Source organism: Mustela putorius, unplaced genomic scaffold (genome assembly GCF_011764305.1).
Source record: "Mustela putorius furo isolate JIRA1106 unplaced genomic scaffold, ASM1176430v1.1 tig00003899_pilon_pilon_pilon, whole genome shotgun sequence".
NCBI lineage: Eukaryota > Metazoa > Chordata > Mammalia > Carnivora > Mustelidae > Mustela > Mustela putorius.
This window is the reverse complement of record NW_025422048.1, coordinates 9,701,195-9,712,997: the sequence shown is the minus strand read 5'-3', so window position 1 is coordinate 9,712,997 and position 11,803 is coordinate 9,701,195. Positions and strand designations below refer to the sequence as shown.

Genomic DNA, 11,803 nt, shown 5'->3' with positions numbered 1-11,803 from the left:
GCCGCGCTCCCCACCCCTCGACCCCTGCCGACTCCCCACTTCCACCCTGCTTGACTCTCCTGTGGTGTGAGAGCCAGAAGCTGTCTACACGGTCGGTCACAGCGTGCTTCACCAGGCTGTCGATGCGTAGACACAGCCGGCAGCCAGGTTTTTATTTAATGTAAATTGTGTTTGTTCCCAATGAGACCATTTGTGGAACTCCTATGCAGCACCACTCAGCTTTTTTTTTTTTTTTTTTTAAATTGTAAAGAGAAAACCAACCCACTGTTCAATACTGAGAAGGGATTTCAGGCACACGGGGCCTCGAGGAGCTGCTGTGTCAGATCAGCCCGACTCGCCTCCTCGGGCATTAGATCTGTTGAGATCCATTTTGGTGGTTGGTTTTTAAACTGAACTCAGTGCATTTTAAAAGCAGTTACATATAAAGATAAGGAGAACTGAACCCACAGAAGGGAGAACCATGCCTCGTATCAGTTCTGCGGCAGCGGCCAGAGTCGAGTCCACCAGGAGATGGAGCAGAACCAGCCACGGTCCCTCATGGTCACCACAGGGTCCCTGTGATTCGCTCTGTCTTGGGTCATCCCACATTCCCTAGCATTTGTATTTGTACTTGGGCTTACACAGCTGCCCAGGAGAGAGACAAGCACTGTAATTACAGCTACTGGAACAAAATCTCTTAACTATTAATTAAAAAAAAAGAAAGAAAGAAAGAAAGAAAGAAAGAAAGAAAGAAAGAAGCACCTGGGTGGCTCAGCCACAGAAGCGTCTGCCTTCAGCTCAGTGGCAGGTCCTGGCATTGAACCCTGCATCGGGCTCCCTGCTCAGGCCCCTGCTTCTCCCTCTCCCGCTCCTGCTGCTTGTGCTCTTTCTCTCTGTCAGAGAAATTAAAAAAATCGTACAAAAAAAAAAAATTAAAAAGGCGACATGAGGAGCAGTGGTAGAGGCGAAGGCCCAAAAGCAGCAGCAGCAGCACACCGGGAACCTGTAAGCGTCCGCCCCGCTGCACCGAAAGGCAACGTGCTGGATATGCTTGGTGTTTACAGCGTTGGCTTGCCAGCATCTCTTACCTCTTTCTCCTAGGAATGGGACCCAACATATCTTCTGGAGTTGGTATTTTACTTTGTGTCCCTTTCATTTGGTTGGAACTGAACTGATTCCAGTAGGGTGAAAAGTGCAAGACCCAGGCCGGGCCAAGTGGTTCCCAGGACACCCTCAGCCACAGTGATGAGTTAATGAGTGAACGTGAGACTTCAGCTGGTCCAATTAGAGTGCATCCTTGGATCTGTACTGAATTTACTGGGAAGAGATCTACTCTCTTTACTTCTATACTTGAACTTGGACAGATTTAGCAGGTCACTGAATAAAGCCTGATAAAGAAGACAACATATGCACGGGCAGAGCTAAGAGTGGTGACACACCAGGCTGGGGTAACAGTGTTTTGGCTCCTAGTTCAAGTCTCACTCGGGACTTTTTTACATAAGCTAACAAATTCTCCATCTTCAAAGCCTGTTTGTGTTAGGTTTTCTGTGTTAGGCCCCAAGGAGCCTTGTCGAATATTCACAAAATGAGAGACTATATAAGAAATGTCTTGAAAATTAGGTATCACTTGCATCAGATACTTGTCTTTTTTTTCCCCCCACCTTTCTCCACCAAAGCACACAGGCTGCTTTCTTGAAGATTCAAACAGTGCCAGTGGGCTAGTAATGAAGCTATGCAAGGTATGGGCCCAAGGCCTCGGCAGCTCATTGGTCTTACGGGGGGGGCTCCTTACTTTTCTCAGCCTTGCGGCAACCAGTTAACAAGCAGTCATCTCCTGGATCCCAAGTGCGCACTAATTTATTTTGAAAAGTAGCAGAGCTGCTGCCACAACCATCTAGAATCTCTGCAGGATGTGATTTGCAAGAACAACTTTGAATATAATTCTCTTATCTTAGAAAACTACCATTTTATAGGCATACATACAGAAGAATACTACTTCGCTAAAAATAGGTTGCCCTCAGTTATGTTCAAAAAAGTATAAAAGATCTTAAAAAGAAAGGTGAAGTCGATAAAAATTATGAAAACTTCCTTTTAGCGGAGGATAGTTAGAGCCTTTAAAATGTTAATAACAATAATCCTCACTGATTTTATAACATTCCATTTATTACTTCCAAAAACATTCACTGAATGCCTACTGTGCTAGATGTTTTGCCGACATAGATGAATCTGTTGTTCTAGCCCTCAAGGAACTCAGAGTTCTAGGAGGATAGATAAGACCATCTTTCCTTCCTCTGTTCATTCAGCCAAAAATGCCTGCCACGGGCCAGACACTGTTAGGCATTATGGATTGAACAAGAAAAAATATTAAGGTAGAAATTGGGCCTGAATTGCGAAGGCTATGCATCGACAAAATACAAGGCAAAGAACTGAGTGAAGAGACAGGCTCATTGGTATGTGCTGGCCGAAACGCAGACAAAGCAGACAACGTCAGTTCTAGAAGAAGCAGTCTCTCACACTGCTTGGGGCTGTTGCTCTCTCATGGACAATGACTCTGACAAGGAGCTCTCTTTTCAACTTATTTTGAAATAATTATAAATTCAGAGGAAGGTGCAAAGAAAGTACATACAGGTCCTCTGTACCCTTCACCCCATCTCCCTCAACAGCTACATCTTCTGGGCCGTATGGTATCAAAACCAGGGAATTGATATTGATATTGATATGATGTGTAAGTATAGCTCTTTGTCATTCGATCCCATCATGTGGATTGGTAAAAGCACCACCTTAGTTAAGATACAGAACTATTTCGCCATGCCTGAGATCTCCCTCGTGCTACCCCTTTTAAGAACAACACCCTTCAAATCCAGCTGTGAATTCATTTGTCAACAAAACTGTTAGAAATCAAAAGTGCCCAGATGAGCTTGCTCCCCCTGATTCCTAAGTATGAAGGAAGTTGGGAAGCACATGCTTCCAGGGTATATATACAAGACAATTTACCAACAGGTACAAGAGAAAGGTCTTCAGTGGAATCTGGTTTTTGTTGGCAGTGCTACTGCAACAGGCGAGGTTTTGATCATCCTTCAATATAGTTCAAGATTATTGGTAAGATGTGTTAATATTGAGTTTATTTTTTAAAAAATACAAGTACAGTCATTACCTCTGTATCCACCACTAACTAATGTCTAAAGAGAGGTTATGTAAGCCTCAAGAGTTGGTACCATGTAAGAGAACATCTAGTGACCACCCCAGTGAACGGTTGGCAAAAGTAAGTAGAGATCTACTAAAACGTCTGGGAAGAGCAAATTTACCAGTTCAACCTATCTAAAGCAATCATATCTTTCATATGGAGAAGCACCACTTTGGGGAACAGTTATCAACAAATCAATATGTTTGTTTTTCACCAAATATTCTCCACAGTTGGTAATCTGAGTCACACTGTGTGCATTATACATACAACTTCTTCACAGGGTTTTTAATAACTTAGAATTAAAATTTTGGCCACTTTTCAAGGCAAAATGGTTTAATCTTCAGGATACAGTTCTCTTGTGGAAAACCATTGTCTTGGACATCTGCTGAGTAACTAATAGAATCATCTGTGTATGTGCAAAGTTAGGCTTATATAGAGGACATCTTCCTGTGCCAGGAAAAGCACATGCTAAACATAAAAGAAATCATTATGAACTGGATTAATAGATGTATAGAGAAAGAAGTTGAGAATCTGCCATTGGTAAGATTTGGCAACAGGTGCAGGATATTCAAACCCTAATTTCTCATGAATGAGGAATGAACATCTGCTCAGAATAGCAATGGAAGGGAATATTCAGATTTCTACTAAATACACTTGCAACAACAGGAGCCATGGGATCATAACCAAGACATTTTTTTCTGTATCCATTTATGTGCTAGTTAATACTCCAGTAACTCTGAATGGAGCAGTATTCTACAGTAAAAGTTCCGATTCGGGTTGTGCATTCTGATCACCTTTGGAGCTTACTTAAAATGCGGATACCTGTTTCACACCCTAGGAGTACTGAATCTGAAAATTCAAGAGTGATGTTCTAGAATATGTATTGTTGCAAAGCTCAGCCACTGATTCCAATGCGCAGCCAAATTTGGAAACCACTGGTTTAAATGCTGTTTGGTAGAATAGCTCCCGAACTAAACTTACCATTGCCCTCCTTGGTTCTCAGGCTGCTAGCCATCCCATCCATTCCAACTTCCGTCTCTATATATTTCTTCAATCCATTTCCTTCTCTCAAGACTTACTTACTGCTACTGTCTTAGTTCTGGGCATATGACCTTGGACCATAGCAGTAGTTAGTTTCAGTCTTGCATCTGGAGGGCAGTGACACATTGTATTGCCATCCATGGATGAGCTTCACAACAGGCTTACTTGGAGGACACTATGCAACATAGTTCTGCTCCTGATAATAGACATTACTGAAGAGATCCTGGAGGCGACCTGAAGCATGTTAGTTTAGACAGCTGGGAGAGAGCAATGTGTTATCGAAGAGGCAGGAGTAAAGCAAGAATACATCAAATTGATGGATAAAGAAGATGTGGTATATATATACAATGGAATACTACGCAGCCATCAAAAGAAATGAAATCTTGCCATTTGCGACGACGTGGATGGAACTAGAGGGTATTATGCTTAGCAAAATAAGTCAATTGGAGAAAGACAACTATCATACGATCTCCCTGATATGAGGAAGTGGAGATGCAATGTGGGAGGGTTGGGGAGTAGGAAAAGAAAAAATGAAAGAAGATGGGATTGGGAGGGAGACAAATCATAAAAGACTCAATCTCAAAAAACAGACTGAGGGTTGCTGGGGGTGGGACGGGAGAGGGTGGTGGAGATATGAATATTGGGGAGGGTATGTGCTATGATGAGTGCTGTGAAATGTGTAAACCTGGCGATTCACAGACCTGTACCCCTGGGGATAAAAATACATTATATGTTTATTTAAAAAATAAATTAAAAAAAGAATACATCAAATTGGATATTTGATTTTATGTCTAATTTCCTCAAGAAATATTTATGTCCCTGCAATGTGTGAAGATAATAGGGTTATATTTAAATCTGACTTGTCATATCCCTACTGAAAATGTTTCACTAATTCCATACCCCACTGACCTTGTCATAAATTCTAGATCTTTGTATGCTACTTGATGCACTGTATGATTTGTCCCTGACTACCTCCCTTCCTTCATCTTCACCTATTTTGATAGTTTTTCCTTTAATAATATTGAGCTTCATAAAGTTTCATCAATATACCATGTTATTCTATGCTCTATGCTTTGGCATATGTTGTTTCTTCTGCTTGAACCATTCCTATCCATTCTATTCATTCATATTTTCAATTTAGAGGCCATCTCCTCTGAGAGTCTGCCTTCAAACACCCTCACACTAGACATTTAAATATTTACTCTTTTGCTTCTTCAGTATTATATAGATACTTCTGCTTTGACCTTAATCATTAAACTAATTATTTATGTGCATATATCTCTACTACGTGATCAGTTCCTTGAAGCTGTTTTGTTTTTTCTGCTTTATTTTTCCATATCCTTAAATATTTTTGAAACATTAATTAAAATTTCTTTACGGCCGGTGCCTCCTTTGGCAGCACATATACTAAAACTAGAATGATATAGAGAAGACTAGCATGGCCCCTGTGCAAGGATGAAACACAAATTTGTGAAACATTTCATATTTTTGTATGTAAGTGATGAATCACTAAATTCTGCTCCAGAAACCAATATTGCACTATATGTTAACTAAAATTTAAATTTAAAAAAATTTCACTGATGCCAAATATTTCATAATATATGACTATTCTTGAGATTCTAGGATTTTAGGATTATTCCTATTTTCTCTTTTATACATAATGCCACAAAATACATCTTTATGTACAAATATTTGACTGTTTCAGTGTATATTTCTTTTGGGAATATTTAAAGGATTTGGTTTAATGCATCAATAAATGTGGACTTTCTTACTCTTTTTTTTTTTTTTTAAAGACTTTATTTATGTGTTCGAGAGAGTGAGAGGGCACAAATGAGGGGATCGGAAGAGGGAGAAGCAGGCTCCTGGCTGAGCAGGGAGCCCAATATGGGGCTCAATCCCAGGACTCTGGGATCATAACCTGGGCCAAAGGCAGATGCTTAATGACTGAGCCATCCAGGTGCCCCAGTAAATATGGATTATAAGACCTTTTGATTCTGACTGTCAAAGAGCTCTAAAGAAAAAGTGAAAATTTTGAATTCTCACCAGCAGTGTGTTAGGTCTCTTTACATTCAATGATACTTATAGAGCATCTTCTCTTTTCTATTAACACATTAATCCTTGATAAAGTTATGTAGTGTCATACCTCTAAAAACAGTTTATTTATAAAAGTATATATTGTGTATACATATATATAGCTCATACATCTAAATTTATAAATTTACTCCTAAATCTGTATTTCTGTCAGGCCCTATACTCCTGACTGACTCATATATTCAACTGCCTATTTGATACCTCCACAGAATTCATCAAAAAGGAACTGAAATTTAATTAGAAGTCAAAAAGAACAAACATTTCCTTTGTCATTTACTATATATGATATTTAAAATTATACTTTAAGTTCAATTTTAGAATTCTAGAGAGCTATAACAAGATACCTAGGAATAAACCTAACCAAAGAGGTGCAAGACCTGTACTCTGAAAACTGTGAAGCGCTGATAAAAGAAAGTGAAGAGGACACGGAGAAATGAAAAGACATTCCACGTTCATGGATTGGAAAAATAATATTGTTAACATGTCTATACTACCCAAACCAATCTACACATTTAATGTAATCTCTATCAAAATACCAACAGCATTTGCACAGAACTAAAACAAACAATCCTAAAATACGTAAAAAAAAAAAAAAAAAAACAAAACCCAAAAGACTACACATTTCCAGAGCAATCTTTAAAAAGCAAAGCAAAGCAAAGCTGGGAGCATCACAGTTCTGGACTTCAAGTTATATTATGAAGCTGTAGTAATCAAAAGAGTATGGTACTGGCACAAAAACAACTCACAAATCAATGGAACAGAATAGAAAAGCATGAAATAAACATAGAATTATAACATACAATAATCAACAAAGCAAGAAAGAATAACCAAAGGGAAAAAGTCTCTTCAAAAAATGGTGTTGGGGAAACTGGGCAGCTACATGCCAAAGAATGAAACTGGACCACTCTCTTATACCTCAAAAAAATAAATTAAAAATGGATTAAAGATCTAAATGTGAGATCTAAAACCATAAAAATCCTAGAAGAGAAGACAGGTAGTAACTTCTTGGACATAAGCCATAGCAACTTTTCTCCAGATATATCTCCTGAGGCAAGAGAAACAAAAGCAAAAATAAACTATTGAACTACATCAAGATAAAAAGCTTCTGCAAAGCAAAGGAAATAATCAAGAAGACTAAAAGGCAACCTACTGAATGGGAGAAGACATGCACAAATGACATTCTGATAGAGTCGGTATCCAAAATATGTAAAGAACTTACAAAACTCAATACCCCAAAAACAGATAGCCCAATTAAAAATTGGGTAGAAGACATGAACAGACATTTCTCCATAAAGGATATCCAGATGGCCATAAACACTCGAAAAGATGCTCATTATCACTTATCCTCAGGGAAGTGCAAATCAAAACTACAACGGGGTATTATCTCACACCTGTTAGAATAGTTAAGACCAACAACACAAGAAACAACAGGTGTTGGCAAGGATGTGGAGAAAAAAGAACACTTGGGGTGCCTTGCTGGCTCAGTTGGTAGAATATGCGACTCTTGATCTCAGGGTCGTGAGTTCAAGTCCCACATTGGGCATGGAGTGCACTTAAAAAAACAAAACAAAACAAAACAAAAACAGAGTACAGAGATCAGATATGGACCCTCAACTCTGTGGTCAAATAATCTTCAACAAAGCAGGAAAAAATATTCAGTGGAAAAAAGATAGTCTCTTCAATAGATGGTCCTAGGAAAATTGGACAGCTATGTACAGAAGAATGAAACTCGACTATTCTCTTACACCACACACTAAGATAAACTCAAAATTGGTGAAAGACCTCAATATGAGACAGGAATCCATCAAAATCCTAGGGGACAACATAGGCAGCAACCTCACTGACATTGTCCACAGCAACTTCTTTCAAGACACATCTCCAAGGGCAAGAAAAATGAAAGTGAAAATGAACTTTTGGGACTTCAATAAGATCAAAAGTCTCTTCACAGCAAAGGAAACAGTTAACAAAACAACGAGGCAACCCATGGAATGGGAGACAATATTTGCAAATGACACTAGAGACAAAGGGCTGATATCTAAGATCTATAAAGAACTTCTCAAACTCAACACCCAAAAAACAGATAATCAGTCAAAAAATGGGCAGAAGACATGAACAGACACTTCTCCAATGAAGACATACAAATGGCTAACAAACACATGAAAAAATGCTCATCATCATTAGCCATCATGGAAATCCAAATCAAAACCACTTTGAGTTATCACCTTATACCAGTTAGAATGGCAAATATTAACAAGGCAGGAAACAATAAACATTGGAGAGGATGTGGAGAAAGGGGAACCCTCTTACACTGTTGGTGGGAATGCAAGTTGGTGCAGCCACTGTGGAAAAGAGTGTGGAGATTCCTCAAAAAATTAAAAACAGAGCTACCCTAAGACTTGGCAATTGCACTACTGAATAGTTACCCCCAAAGATACAGATGTAGTGAAAAGAAGGGCCATATGTATCCCAATGTTCATAGCAGCAATGTCTGCAATAGCCAAACTGTGGAAAGGGCTGAGATGTCCTTTAACAGATTAATGGATAAAGAGGATGTGGTCCATATATACAGTGGAATATTACTCAGCCATCAGAAAGGATGAATGCCCACCATTTGCATTAACATGGATGGGACTGGAGGAGATTATGCTGAGTGAAAGAAGTCAAGCAGAGAAAGCCCTTTATCATATGGTTTCACTTACTTGTGGAGCATAAGGAATAACTTGGAAGACATTAGGAGAAGGAAAGGAAAATTGAATTGGGATAAATCAGAGGGGGAGATGAACCAGGAGAGACTGTGGACTCTGAGAAACAAAGTGAGGGTTTTAGAGGTGAGGGGAGTGGGGGAATGAGTGAGACTCATTCTATTAAGTGGATATTAAGGAGAGCACACATTGCATGGAGCCCTGGGTATTATATGTAAATGACGAATCTTGGAACACTACATCAAAAACTAAAGATGTATGGTGACTAACTTAACAAAATAAAATTTAAAAAAAAAAAAAGAAAAGAGAAAGGAACATTTGTGCACTGTTAGTGGGAATGCAAACTGATATAGCTACTTTGGAAAACAGTATGGAAGTTCCTCAAAAAATTAAAAATAGAACTACCAGGGCACCTGGGTGGTGCAGTGGGTTAAAGCTCTGCCTTTGGCTCAGGTCATGATCCCAGGGTCCTGGGATCGAGCCCCTCATCGGGCTCTCAGCTCGGCAGGGAGCCTGCTTCCCCCGTCTCTCTGCCTGCGTCTCTGCCTAATTATGATCTCTGTCAAATAAATTAATAAAATCTTTAAAAATAGAACTACCTTACCATCAAGCAATTACACTAGTGAGTATTTACCCAAAGGATAAGAAAACACGAATTTGAAAAGATATATGCACTCCTATGTTTACTGCAGCATTATTTACAATAGCCAAGGCATGGAAGCAGCACATGCGTCCAGTGATCAATGAGTGGATAAAGAAGATCTGGTACACACACACACACACACACACACACACACAGAGGAATATTATTCAGCAACAAAAAAGAATGAGATCTTGCTATTTGCAGTGACATGGCTGAAGCTAGAGAATATTATGCTAAGTGAAGTAAGTTAGTCAGAGAAAGGCAAATACCCTATGGTTTCATTCATATGTGGAATTTAAGAAGCTAATCAAGCAAAGGCAAAAGATGAGAAAGACTGAGAGAGTCAAAGCAAACAGACTTGTAATTATAGAGAGCAATCTGATGACCATAGGGGAGGAGAAGGGGCACATGGTTAAATAGGTGCCAGGGATGAAGGAGGGTGCTTCTTGGGTGAGCACGGGCTGAGATATGGAAGTCTGAATCACTCTATTGTACACCTGAAACTAATATTACACTGTATGTGAATGAACTGGAATAAAAAAAAAACCTTAAAAAAATAAATAATATATAAAATTCCAGAGAGCTGATCAATAGTCACTAGTATGTCCTTTTGTTTTTTTGTTGTTGTTTTATTTTTAAAGATTTTATTTTTAAGTAATTTCTACACCCAACATGGGGCTTGAACTTAAAACCCTGAGATCAAGAGTCACATACTCCCCTGACTGAGCCAGCCAGGTGCCCCTGTCCTTTTAGTTTTAAATGATTTGGTTTTGTACATTAAATTATTTGATCTACCTGATTTTGCTATAAAGTACAAGAATTATCTATATTTATGTTTTCAAATAGTTCATTTAATTAACTACGGACTAAGCCTGAATTCTTTTTAATATATTTCTCATAAACTTAATTTGTGCACACATGCGTGTATCTGCGTGTATGTGTGCAGGTGCATGTGTGTGCGTATGTATAGCAGTAGTGGAGGTGGTGTTGGTAGTTAGAGTAGCTGTCGTAGTAGTGGTCATTGCTATGTGCACAGACTCTGGAGTTGCTAAACTGGACTGGATTACTAGGCCAACCATTTAATAGTCACGTGACTGCAGGCACGATCCCTAAATTCTTTGTACCTTAGTTCCTTGCATATAAAATGGGAGCAATAGTTGTCCTGGACTGAATATTATATGTGGATTAAAAGGGAGATAATGTGTGTAGCAGAAGCTACTAGCTTTCCAGCAAAAACTACCCTCTCTTTCTTTAAATCCACAGTTAGGGTGCTTTTCCCAGCTGCTCATCCAGCCAGGCATGGCCATGGGACCAAGCTGTCTCCAGAGTTACAGGTGTGGAGGTGAAACACGAATCTGCCACATGTGGCCCACCTAAACTTCTGCCAGGCTCTTTCTGCCTCTGGCTAATGTGTGTTGGTGTTAATCCTGGGGTCCTTGGAAGCCATTTATGTCATATTTTGAAAAAGGCAGAACATCTGTCAGCCTGGGCCACTAAATGACTTATACAGACAAGAATAGCCAGTAAACTGGAATCTCTACTTAAGACTATTAATAACCGAGATACAAACTATCTTTTGAGCTATTATATGCCAGGGTCCATTTGCGGCCACACCCTAACCAACTATAATGTCACAGACAAGTTGATGAATAGAGTAACGAATTAGCACATCATAAGGGCCTAACCAGTATCGATATACTGCCAGATAAGGAGTAGACAAATGCAGATGAATTTAAGATATCAAATATTAGTTGCTTGTCTGTATGTTCTCTTTGATGATCCTGCCAATTCTTATACATACTTTTTAAGGGCATCCACATTTAACGTAAGAGAGGAGAGACAGACATGCCCACAATGCTTGACTTTTCCCCATGACTCCATTACTGATTAACACAGTCCCACTGGGTATTGAGACGAGACCTTCCTCCTCATCTTCACCAGTCAGACACGTATCTTTTATTCTGCTGGGGAGGCCGGGGAAATGGATTTTAGAGTGGGGCCAGAAAGGTTAACTGCACTATTTCATCATACTGGGAAGTGTTATGGGCTCTAGAATCTGACTACATGTGTAGTGCTGGCTGCTGACAGCTTAGAGCTGCGTATGTCCTCCTGATTCCTTTCGCTGGGAAGGAGTTTTCATTCCAAGGTTACACCCATTCCCTG

At 39.4% G+C, this 11,803-nt stretch overlaps 1 non-coding gene across 1 annotated transcript; it reads left to right on the top strand.

Moving 5' to 3' along the window:
* The first annotated feature begins 5,587 nt into the window (after positions 1–5,587).
* On the top strand, positions 5,588–5,694 carry LOC123388503. The gene has a single exon (XR_006603000.1). It is a non-coding gene; the product is annotated as a U6 spliceosomal RNA (small nuclear RNA).
* Positions 5,695–11,803: the final 6,109 nt, after the last annotated feature.